At 34.2% G+C, this 13,683-nt stretch overlaps 1 protein-coding gene and 1 long non-coding RNA gene across 38 annotated transcripts in view; one reads left to right on the plus strand and one right to left on the minus strand.

Annotated features, from left to right (window-relative positions):
- Window positions 1-13,683, plus strand: part of LOC125658000 (leucine-rich repeat-containing protein 70-like) — a 180,971-nt gene that overhangs the window by 16,549 nt on the left and 150,739 nt on the right. The gene's annotated exons all lie outside the window — the stretch shown is intronic.
- Window positions 2,899-13,570, minus strand: LOC130050370 (uncharacterized). Its single transcript, XR_008798797.1, has 3 exons — window positions 13,332-13,570; window positions 3,791-3,875; window positions 2,899-3,658 (listed from the first exon to the last, which is right to left on the minus strand). It is a non-coding gene; the product is annotated as an uncharacterized LOC130050370 (long non-coding RNA).

The following is a 13,683-nucleotide window of genomic DNA, read 5'->3' on the forward strand; positions in this document are numbered from 1 at the left end:
CAATATACGAGATTCACAGGTTTGTCGACACATTAATTTAAATTCCGACATTCTTCGTGTTGGGGGTCGGGATTTTATTATTATTTATATTTTTGGTTTATTTGTTTGAAAAATTGTTTGTATGTTTCATTACAGAACTATTTGGATTAGTTTAAAATATATGTTATATCGATAGCATTCAATTAGTATATTTAGGAAAAGACGCAAAACTTCTTTTTGAATAATACCAATGCCAGCAGCAAATGTATCTTGCTTTTGATTCGAATTGCCGACATGTTTGGTAGCTCAGTAGGTTAAATGTCGACTTCTGATCTGTAGTTCTTAAGTCTTAGCCTATCAGGGGTCTATGTTCCATTTTCGTGGGTTTTTTAATACTAAAACTGCATTTTAAATAATGAGGGTGAATTTCAAAACTTTTAGATTTCAAAATATCTCCAAATTCCGTATATATTTCGGATTTCTCTGGCATGTTTTTCCTCCTTAAAACGGGTGTACATGAGTTAGGAATATTAGGGTTTTATAATTAGGTATATTTTGAATTACTGCAGATATATTGGGTTTTAATTATGGGGAGGCACATTGTGGATAAATGGGAGAGATAGAGGTTTTATACGGACGAATACTGTGAAAGATTGGTATAATGTAGTGCGTTGTATGGGACTTACGACTTTGAAAGATTGAAGAAAACCAGTGTTTCATAAAGAAGACTAGATGAGTGAAAGAATGGAAAATTGTGGGAGTTTTCACTTGAGCAGACCTTAAATGACTGGACATTCGTGGGTTTGATTCTGGGTCATACTGTGACTGACACGTGTACATGTATTATAGGATTTATCCTATCGCATACTATAAATGATTCCGGGTAGTAGGAATTGATTCTGGGGCATTGCATGAATGAGCTGGTAACTATGTGGTTTTATGCGGGGAGAAAAAACGAATAACTCTGGATTTTTGTTAATGAGATACATTGTGAATAACTCTGAACACGGTAGGGTTTTATACAGGGACATATTGTAAATAACTGGAGAACTATGGTAGTTTATGTATAGCGGAGAATTTAGAAGTCGAGGGTATCCCGCGTATTCTGGATCATATCCTCGTTGATTTAGGAGACTGGAGATTTAATTAATGAATGAAGGTTATTTGGAATTCGAAACATGAATGAAGGTCATTGGAAATTTGAAAGAGAGTAGACCACAATAACATCTTTAGTAAACATGACTAAGAGTTTTCTTTTTATATAGGCTTACTTTACATCTAAGAGTTACTGTACTGTTGCAACTAACAGCTGTGTTTATTGTAAATCATATTTGAAATATATGTATTTGATACAACATGGACACTTACAGGAATAGACCGCTCATGGTAGTCACGTAGTAAGAACACAACTCCTAGGTCCCGGCCTCTTTTCTTGATCCCGGAAACGTCAACACTTCTACAATTTACATACCTAGTTACTCTTATTTTGTCAAACTCCCGGGATCAGGAATGAGTGTCAAGGGTCAGAGAAAGAATACACACATGTGAAGTGTTACAGTTCATAACCCCATATCTTATAACAAAAAATATTCTGTATAGCATGATTATTATCAAAATTAAATGTATTTAAATTCCCATCAGTATTAAGCGTTGTATTAGATATATGTGTACACTGTATGTAATAAAGCATGTATCTTTTTAAATGCTTGAATAATAATAAGATAACAATGGTAGAAAAGAGAAGTTTTGGGGACTGGCGATCTTACAAACATTGTAATTATGTGTATGAAATGAGATTGGTTATGTAACACCTTGATATAATTTATAGAAATGGATATATAACGTAGCAAGTTGTTTAAAGTTTATCAAAGTAAACCCTTTTCCCATCTCTCTATATTGTGCTGCTTATAGGAGTTGTGAGGTTGATCACTGCTCCTTATCTTCACCTTCTATCTACTGGTTAATAATTTTAATGAAATTACGCTAAGTATTGTAATGAACGTAGGCGTTTATTTTCACTTCCTGGTCCTTCATCAAGAATACGTGGAGATGTTCACAATTTGTATTACAACATTAAATATGTCATGTATCGCGTCAGCAGCTTTTGAAGATCTATAACAGTTTTATTGTAAAAAGGATCATAACTTGTCACATATGGTTTCAAACAACCTTTCATATAATTCATTATTACACATCAATTTCAAGTTCAGCAATCATTATTAGCATGCAACAACATTACTTTGACAAAGCTGCACTGGCTTAAAATAGTACACAGTATTTGTACACAGTGTCATACCTTTGCTTTAGCTGCCAACAAAAAAATAATAGGGTAGAAAGAATGGCCAGGAAGGAACATTGGCATTATTGCACTTTGTCTATTGAGAAGATAGATTCAGCCAGCACAGATAAACTACTGACCTTTTATAACTTAAAAAAATGTTTAAGTATTCTCAAATTACATCTTTGAGAATTGAACATAACTATAATAGAAGACTTCTATATCAGCTATTTATGTTTGTGCTCTAACTGCTCTTAGTTGAAATTGTTGCACTCAAGATGATTGCATTAATATTTAGTTATTTTTATACAATCTTTTATAATAACCAAACACAATTACCTATTATATATATATATTTCTGAAAGAAGTTGATATCATTATACAGTATAGTACACCAAATATATTTAAATAAAAACTTTATATCCAATACCAATGGTGAGAATCCGGGTTAGGAAAGGTCCTCAGTACCCCTTGCGTGTTGTAAGACGCGTCTAAATGGGGCGGTCATTTGGATGAGACCGTGAAAACAGAGTCCCCATGCCACAGCAGGAGTGACACGATAAAGACCCCCCCCCCCCCTGTTCAAAGATCGAAAGGCCGTGTATAGGCATGGATTTTGCAGCCCTTCACCGCAATTATGACGTCTCAATATGAGTGAAAATTCTCAAGAGGGATGTTAAACTGTATCAAACCAAACCAAACCAGATGGTTCGAAAGACTTCAACTCAAGCGACGCATGGATCTCAACGCTCATCTGAGCTATCTTGCTCTCGCAGATATATATGTCTTTCATAAGTTTAATAGTCCTACTTGTCGTCTCACATTGAACCAATAACTCGCTAGTGGATAACTCAGAATGCATGTATATTGCGTATGTGTATGCGTGTGTTTGTGTCGGGGGTTTAACTAGTCCCATGAAGACATTTTTTTCTTTCTGTATTGTATGACTGTACATTTATGTGAATAAAGCATTGATTGATTGATGTAAAAGTTAGTATCTATGGAAACATTTATTAATAATAAAATGTAAAGTTCATAGTCATCCATGATGTAATATGTTCAATTAAACTTTAATTTGCAAGAGAAATTCACACATTGATTAAAGTTATAAGATAGGCATTTTCATTTTGAAATATTTACTGATTTTGATTTATCGAAGAATCAGAATAATCAACAATGACATGTCCTCTATATTTAGGCAGGATACTTAACTTTAAAACGGCACGTGATACACGAGTATATTTATTTGTTTTTCATTAAATTCATACTTTTGTATGTTACACAATATTCATTGATCACATATACTTTAATGATTCTTTCCAAGTCCCACATTTTGCAGAAATTCTTGAATTTTCTTGGTAAGCTAAGAAGTTGTAGGGTCCAGGAGATATGACGTCATCACTGTAAATAAAGTACCTTTTGAAAACATATATATTCAAATATTGAAAAAAGAATATCTAATATACTAAAAACTGTCTTTACAAATGTTGTCTGATGTTAAAATGAAAAAGTATATATCAGATTATATTGTACCTTTCTTGACAATTTCCAAGGCAAATTGCTGTTGAACTTATTGGCTCGAAGCCCATTTCAACCTGCATTGGTCCTTAGGATAATGCTTAAATTTAAACATCACCATGGTTAATATTTGCACAGTTATTAATCATTAATGATACTGCGTAAAACAATGTAAATTTTAAAATCCGGTCTCAATTCATATTCAGTGAACTTTAAAATACTGATATAGTAAAAATTACATACAATGTATATTGCAATTACTGTATGTATTTCATTGTGTTGAATTAACGTTTATCTGAAATCAGTATAACAATATGTTAAATGTGTGTAGTAGAGCAGTGTGCACTCAGTCTGTGACAGTAGTAGTACATCTGCATGATTGTTATTCATATTGTTATAACTAATTACTATTTAAGCTGTACATTACCCCAGGGCCCTTTATGTGACGAATATTAAAAGATCATTATCATATTGCAATATGAGATGACAGATATCTTTTCCTAAATTGCCAGCTTATTCTAATGCAGGGTGAAGATAACGAACAGTGATCAATCTCATAACTCCTACAATATTCTGAAAAATCAACTCTAGACTTATGAGACTTGTTTTTTGTTTACCAAGTGCGGGTGAAGAGCACATTCATATGTTATTTACTTACAATACATACATTTGCCTATGAGGGGGATATGATTTTACATAATTTTGAATACAGTGTTGTAGACCTACATGCATGTGACATGTTCCCAGTTTCCTTTTAATATATCTCTTAGGTCAGTGAAATTTCAAGATTTTATCAGTACATTTGTAATATCAATTATACCAAATAGAATTTTATTACAACATATGACCTCCAACAACCTGTGAGACCCCGCGTTTTCAATTGTGGTATCCATGACATCCATTTACAATGTCTGTACATGTGCATGTAGGAGTTATATTTGGGTCACATATGGAATACACAACTGAACAGAAAATGAAACATCTTCTCCAAGGTGTGTGTTTATAAAGTAACAGATATGTTATCATCAAAATCTTTTTATGAAATAGGAGAGGAAATGTGGGTTGAATAGAAATCTAATTTGCCATTTTTTCACTTCCCAAACGAAATTATGATTTTGTTGTCCATGTTGAATGAGTCCATCGAATTCCTCTCATCAGAAGAAACTTTGTTTAGACTCTCAATGACTACATAAGCAGTATTGAAATTGAAACTCGCAGCACTCGGCCATCACGCTGCATCAACAACTTTGTTTAGGTAGTGCAATTATGCATGGTGGTGCATTTCGCTTCTCAAAGAGTACCATACTGCACGGACGAAACATTTGATCTACGATTATTGCAGTGACGTATTCCTAATCTAAATTATGGCCAATTTATTTAGCTTCCATTGAAACGCCCCCTCAATCTTCGAGTCAGTCACAGCAACAAGACACTTTTGGAACTCCCTTTTGTTTTTCAACAACTCTATGACGGTGTACGGAATTCCGAAAAATAGATTCAAGTGAAATTACACGATTTCTACTGATCACGTGGTTGCAATCCCTTTCTACCTTAGTTTGTTTCAAGGATTCACTTCATGTACCAATACACTCCGTACAAATTCTTCCCAAATGCAAATATATAACACTTGAAATATCAATTATTGAATTTTTTATCATATAAAAGTTTTTAATACGGCCTTTCCACACTTACTCACATTCACCGTCTCAAATACTAGTAAACATTCCCATTTGTACCGTTTAGATAAATGATGATAACCGGTCACGGCAGCTCAATGGTAAAGCGTTCGTTTCGTATCTGGGGGGTAGTGGGTTCAAGTTCCGCTCGCCAGATAGAAGTAAAAATCACGATTCTTTCGGTTTGACCTTAAAGATGAAGGTCCCGTGTCAGGGCAAGCTTTGGCACAACGAAGAACCCACACTGCTATGGCTCTGAATGCTAAGCATTGGTCTATATTTGTGCTATTTCAATTTGTGCTGTGACGTCTCAATTTGAGTGAACAATTCTCGACGGGACAAGCAAATCAATCAATCAATCTATGAGTAATAAATGATGATAAAGACACCCGATCCCACCTCTGGTATATCCAGGGATCCGTACTTGACATTCTCTTAATTTTGAATTCTTTATAGGATTCAATAATTACTATTATAATAATTCAAATGCACTTTCTGTATCAGCGCGGTAGGGGTGGGGAGTGTGATCGTGCAAGACCTAATCAATTCTTAGTCAAATTCATTGAGAACTCATCGAATATATCAAATTCAAAGACAATTCAAAGTCTTAAAATCATTGAAAATACCTATATTAGTAGGCATCCATTCACACTATTTAATTAGCTACGATCCACAAAAGTAATGCTCTAACATTAGATTAGATGTAATTATGAATCTTTGTATCAACAGTTACTTTCTTCGTTATAGATACCTTTAAATGTAGTTCATTCCGTATGTCAATCAATATTGAACAGTAACAATTTATTTCAATTTTTAATCAAAATTGATTTAAATAATTACATCTTTTGCATCTGATATTTCTCAGTTATGTCATATCTGATTTCCTTCAATCCTGACAAGTGAAGGTTCAAACCGACAGTTCTCTAAATCAAATTGTCACTGTCTAATGAAATCACAGGTTTGATACTGGTAATACAACCTATCATTGGATGAAATGCTATCTGACGTATTTCATACCAATTGTTTAGCCGTTCTTAGCACACTCCTTTTGACTACGGATAACTATGTTCGTCTGATCAAGATATAGGGCTTACGGCAGGTGTCAACGGTCAACAGGGGATGTTTAATTCCTGCTAGGCATCTGATCACACTTCTGGTATATCCTGGGGTCCGTGTTTACCCAACTCTCTATCTTGTATTGCTTATAGGACTTATTAGATTGATCACTGTCATCTTCGCCTTTCATTGGAGCATGTCGTAGAATACCATAGAAGGCCAGGGTTTAAGGGAAAATATGCATCATCACATGGACTGATTTCTTGTTGGTTAAAATCAAGATTAGGAACAAATGTATAATTATTTCGACTTCCCTACAGCAAGTGTGTATTCCTTTTGATTCCAATTGCCTACTTGGGTTGCTCAGGAGGTTAAGGTGTTGACTGCTGATCTGTAGTTATGTCACATAATTTCAAATATTATACGAAAAAATATAGATAAAGGACAGTTCAAAACGCGGCAAGGAATTTGGTTTCAAGAAGCAGTTTTATGCAAGGATAAAACTGTTCGAATTTCCTCGACGAGTGGTACCGGGCATTTAGCGGAAGCGGACTGTCCAGGGGTCCGTATTTGCCCAACTATCTATTTTGTACTGCTTATGGGAGTTATGAGATTGATCACTGTTCGTTATCTTCTTTCATAAGATACATTATTCGACGGGGTCATCTGTTCAACAGAAAGCCTCCACGCTATTATTATTATTCTTTTTTTTTTGGAAAAGTGACATGGATAACCTACATTCATGATGTAGGCTATATCTAGTTGTATAATTCAAAGTGGTATTTTTCAACCTTCAGTCGTTCAGGGTCGGGGTTCGAATCCCGGTAGTGATAGTTCCATGGCCTTGTATATGACCTTAAAAAGAGATGCCCTGCGTCACGGTAGGTGTGGCACGCTAAAAAACCCTCACTGATCAATGGTCGTAAGCGCCGATAATACGCCTAACTTTGAAGCCCTTCACCGGCGTTGGTGACGTCTCCATATGAGTGAAAAATTCTCTAGAGGAACGTTAAACAAGATACAATAAATCAATTCAATGGTTCGGGATATACAGAAAAACATCGCCGTAAGCCTAAACTCAACCCTCGCATATTGAATGTGCTCTTTTGTCGTCGAGATCAATCCTGCTTTTCACCAAACTCTGCTTACATAAAGTATTTTCGTGGAGTTATCTATTTAATTTTCCATCTACCTTATATTATTTGTTTTGAATTAAAGTTGATGTGAAATGCATAATAAACGTAGTAAATCTATTTTGCAATCAATGATAAATTGTGAATGCATTTCCAATTTCCGGATATAGGATTAGAAAAAATGGATGTTTTGTAACTACTTAAGGATACCATTTCATAGTAGAATTTTTATTTGTTAATCTGAATATACCATTGAATTATGCACATCCTAAGCTTTGAACCCAGTTTAATTTTATGGTGTTTAGTAACGCAACATATCTCAGCCAATAGCTAGCGTACTTTGTTCTTTTAGGTTTTCATAAGAAGGTGTACTGTGGCTGCCTGGGGAGTTGTAACGGTTCTTAAAGTGACATTGTGGATAATGGGATGATTCTTAGTATCTATATTTTTATTCAAGGACACATGACACATTAATGATGAAAATCGCCGTTTATGATGCGTATTCTGGACAGCAGGATTATTTTTGCGTTTTATAGGGGAACAGATTTTGAATGAGTAGGAAATAATTTGGGTTTTCACGCAAATCGCTATTGGATGGATATTCTGACGTTTTATACGCACGACACTGGGTATAACTGAAAATAGTCTGGGGTACTCAGTATTACTAGTAACTTGCAGGGTGGGTATTCATAGGGATAAGTAATTTTATGGTTTTATACGAAAGCATATTGTAAGTGACTGGGAAACTCTAGGATTTGATACGGGAGATACTAAGTGTTACTGTGGAATTCCGGATTTCTTACATATACATGATTTGATTTGAATAACTAAGGAATCCTGACTCTCACGGGGATATCCCATGTATGACTTAGGAATTACAGGATTCTATAGGGGAACATACTCTTGATCTCTGTTAAATTATGTGGTAATATAGGAGCATGGTGAGGTTGTACACATCAGGATACTGTGAATGGCAGGGGAATTCCAAAATCATACATGGGGACTTGTTTAGGATGCCTAGAATAAATTTCTGGAATTGAATAGAGGGACATCATTTAGTTGACTGGATATTTTTCGGATTTATTTAGGCTATACTGCGGTGTTGTTGTTGTTTTCTTGGCAATTTTGAATTAATAAAGAATTGCGTGATCTTATACACTGTAATACTGTGAATGACACTAGAATCCCTAATTCTATTACGAAATATTTGTGGATAATGGAGGAATGACGTGATTTTGTACTGGGGAATACTATAGAAAACCTCAATATGGTCTTTTATTATATGTGGTGCATTGTACATCATTTTATTACCGTTGGTATTCTTTTAAGCCTTTTGTTTTTCTATCTATGACTAATTGTCTCCCATTTTAGCATTCTCCATTGCATTGTGTTCTTCAACCTTTAGAGTGTTAAAGATTACTGATAGGAGAAAATATCTCTTCCTGTTTTGTTGCGTGATCGGTTTATTGTATAACCCTGCTATCAAATGAAATATTACAGACAAGTGTGTCTATTTGAGCTGATGCAAAAGTTAGCCATTCCAATTATTGATTGACATCTTTATAAGCAAGAGGAATCTATATTTCAGTACTTTCCTGTCATTTAACTGGTTTTTTAATCTTCAAAACCCCTGAATTACACTTTACTATAATGCTATCGTTTTCAACGTTATCATTAGGTGTAATGTTAACTTCATAAGTATTCCCCTGAACGAAACGAAGTCATAGACTTCATACAACTCCCACAGACTACACCTCAATCCCTACCCTAACCTACTTCATGTCATCATTGTCCTTTTTCTGAACCCTGTATGTCCCTCTATTTATATAATAAAGCCCGTATAGATTCATTTTCATATTCACAGTAAACTGCAAACGTTAGCTAATTCTACATACAGGTTTCCTTTTTTCCGACTGATATCATATGTACATTTATTTACATGTTTTAATATTTCCTTACATCTATTTACATGTTGATATATTACCGTACATCTATTTATATGTTGATATATTACCGTACAGTGTACGTCTATTTACATGTTAGTATATTACCGTACATCTATTTACATGATGATATATTACCGTACATCTATTTACATGTTGATATATAACCGTACATGTATTTACATGTTGATATATTACCGTACATCTATTTACATGTTAGTATATTACCGTACATCTATTTACATGTTGTTATATTACCGTACATCTATTTACATGATGATACATTACCGTACATCTATTTACATGATGATATATTACCGTACATCTATTTACATGTTGATATATAACCGTACATCTATTTACATGTTGATATACTACCGTACATCTATTTACATGTTGTTATATTACCATACATCTATTTACATGTTAGTATATTACCGTACATCTATTTACATGTTGTTATATTACCGTACATCTATTTACATCATGATATATTACCGTACATCTATTTACATGTTGATATATAACCGTACATGTATTTACATGTTGATATATTACCGTACATCTATTTACATGTTGTTATATTACAATACATCTATTTACATGTTAGTATATTACCGTACATCTATTTACATGATGATATATTACCGTACATCTATTTACATGTTGTTATATTACCGTACATCTATTTATATATTGATATACTACCGTACACCTATTTACATGTTGTCATCTTACCATACATCTATTTACATGTTAGTATATTACCGTACATCTATTTACATGATGATATATTACCGTACATGTATTTACAGGTTGTTATATTACCGTACATCTATTTACATGTTGATATATTACCGTACATCTATTTACATGTTGATATATTAACGTACATCTATTTATATATTGATATACTACCGTACACCTATTTACATGTTGTCATATTACCATACATCTATTTACATGTTAGTATATTACCGTACATCTATTTACATGATGATATATTACCGTACATGTATTTACAGGTTGTTATATTACCGTACATCTATTAACATGTTGATATATTAACGTACATGTAGCTATACGAGATGAAACTGATTGCATATTCTCCTCAAGGTGAACCATACCTTAATAAGCTATATGAGTATTATTTCTCCATCTGGATGCTTCCAAAATATCATTTCGTTGAATGGACTAATTATTTTGAATCATTTCATAGTAAATAAAATTGTTCAGGGAACATGATAAATTTAATCATGTTGTGTCGATCTTTTTATCATCGAAGTTTTGTTGGAACTAGTATATTCAAGGAACTGTATTAGCCCTTGTCTCAGCTTTGAACTATTTATAAGATTCATGTGAATAATGACTACTACTTATTATCATTTAAATATGCTTGATCTTTTGTATGACAAGGATATGTTTCTGCAATGTTTATTCAATATATAGTGAAAATGATTGATAACTCGTCAAGAATATCTTTATTAGTAGATATCCATTCACAATATATAGTTAGATACCTTGTATAAAATCAATGCTCTAACATTAGATTAGATGTATCCCTGAATCTTTGTATCAACACAGTTTATTTGTTTCGTTATAGATACTTCTAAATATAGTCCATTTGTTATGTCCACCTTTCATGAAAAATTACGTTTTATTTTCATGTTTATCAAAATGGATTTAATTAATAACATCTTATGTATCTGATAAATATATATTATTACTACCGTAACTTGATCCGAAAAGTCGGATCACATCGAGTTGACAGGCGCGGATCATCAGATCACACGAGACGCGATCTGATGATCTGAGCGTGTAAACGAGACGTGATCCAACTCTTAAGATCAAGTTACTGTAGTAATGATAAATTTATCATATACTCCCTTCTGCATTTTAAATCCACATTTATAAGATGATAAATGTAATCCAAATATCAAAAACACAGATATACCATGAACTTATGCTTTGTGTGCGTAGTTTTGTTTTGTGACGCGGTCAATATTTTCCACAAATAACGTTGCGTTGATGCATTGTGACGTCATTGTGACGGCATCAGTTTCAGAGGATACTGATTCGGAATCAAAAAACCACAGTGTGGTGATCCGGAAAACCGGATCACACGCTGTGAAATCCACAGTATCAAAGAACGATATATTGATGGGTATATAATAATTCTCTATCACACTATCTTATCTTATTAAATCCTGACAGATGAAGGTCCAAACCGACGCTTCTCTAAATCAAATTGCGTCACTGTTCAATGAATTCTAAGGTTTTATACTGGGGCATGTAGTAGAATTCCAATGTTTGAGAAAGAATGATACATCGTCACATGAACAGACTTATGTTTTGATAATATCGATCTTAGCAAAAATGTATATTCCTTTCAGTTAAAATTGCCTAGCTTAGTTTCTCAGGAGGTTAACGTGTCGACTGCTGATCTGTAGTTCTTGTGTGTTTGTTTTCTGTTTGCGATTTATTTCAATTAAAACGAAATCTTAACTAAATAAGTGAAATTTGGAAACCCTACGATTTGAAAATATATTGCATTTTCCATAACTTAATCAAATTTCTCTGGTGAGTTATTCCTCCTTAATACGAGTGTAAATTAGTAGTGAATCCTAGGATTTCATAACGAGGTTTATTTTGAATTATTGGGGAGAATATGTAGCAGGCACATTGTGGACGGATGAGGTGAAGATAACGAACAGTCATCAATTTCATAACATCTATAAGCTATATGAAATAGATAGTTGAGCAAACATGGATCCCTGGATATATACCAGAGGTGGGATCAGGTGCCTAGTAGAAGTACGCATTCCCTGTCGACCGGTCATACCCACCGTGAGCCCTATATCTTGATCAGGTAAACAGAGTTATCCGTAGTCAAAATCAGTGTGCCAAGAACGGCCAAACATTCCGTATGAAACTCGTCAGGCAGCATTTCATCCAATGATAGACTGTATTGTAACGATACAACCTTAGATGTCATGAGACAATGACAATGAGCATCCAATAGATATTTTATGAGGAGTAATAATGTGAAAGACTGGGATATTCTAGTGCCTTATATGGGAGGGCGGGCTGTGAAAGAGTGAAAAAATACAGAGTTTTATAAAGAAGACTGGATGACTGAATGACAGAAAAATTCTGGGATTTTCCACTTGAGTAGACCAGATATGATTGGACAATTCATAGGCTTTATGCTGGGTCACACTGTGATTGACACGTACAATCTAGGGATTTGTACATGTACTTCCCCATGCTATAAATGACCCGGGATTTGTAGGGATTTACTTTGGGGCACTGGATGGATCAACTTGGAACTCTATGGTTTTATGCGGGTACAAGCAAGGAATGTATCTGGATGTCTGGGGTTTCTACTGCAGTACACTGTGAATAACTCTGAACATGGTAGGGTTTTATACAGACATATTGTGAATAACTCGAAAACTGTGGTATTTTATGTAGGGAAGACTGTGGAAGACGAGGGTACAATTCGTACCGGGTATGCTTGGTTATACTACCAATGATTAAGGGACGGAATATTCAATTAATGAATGATGGTTATTGGGAATTTGAAGTAGAGTGGACTACAAAGACACCTTTAATAAACATGACGATCTTTATTTTCATAAGGCTTATTTTTCATCACGGAGTCAATGCACTCTTGCTACTAATAATTTTTTTTATCGTATAATGCCATATTTAAAATGAATGCATTTGATATAACATGAACACTCACTCGAATGGACCGCTCACTGTAGTCACATGGTAAAGACATAACTCTTAGGTCCCGGTCTCTGTTCTTGATCCCGGAGACGTCAAACCTTCACTGATTAGCTTACGTAGTGACTCTTATTTCGTCAAACTCCCGGTATCAGAAATGAGGGTCACGAGTTACAGGAAGTATACACGCGTGTGAAGTGTAACAGTTCATACCCTCATGTGTAATAAAAATATTGAACATTAAAAGATCGTTATCAAAACGAAATGCATTTCTTATTTCTACATTGTGTTTTCTTCTTTGTCGACATTTTCTTTACTTAATGTACATGTACCATATATCAAGATTCATACGCGCACTGTTTACAACT

Source organism: Ostrea edulis, chromosome 9 (genome assembly GCF_947568905.1).
Source record: "Ostrea edulis chromosome 9, xbOstEdul1.1, whole genome shotgun sequence".
In the NCBI taxonomy this organism is placed as follows: Eukaryota; Metazoa; Mollusca; class Bivalvia; order Ostreida; family Ostreidae; genus Ostrea; species Ostrea edulis.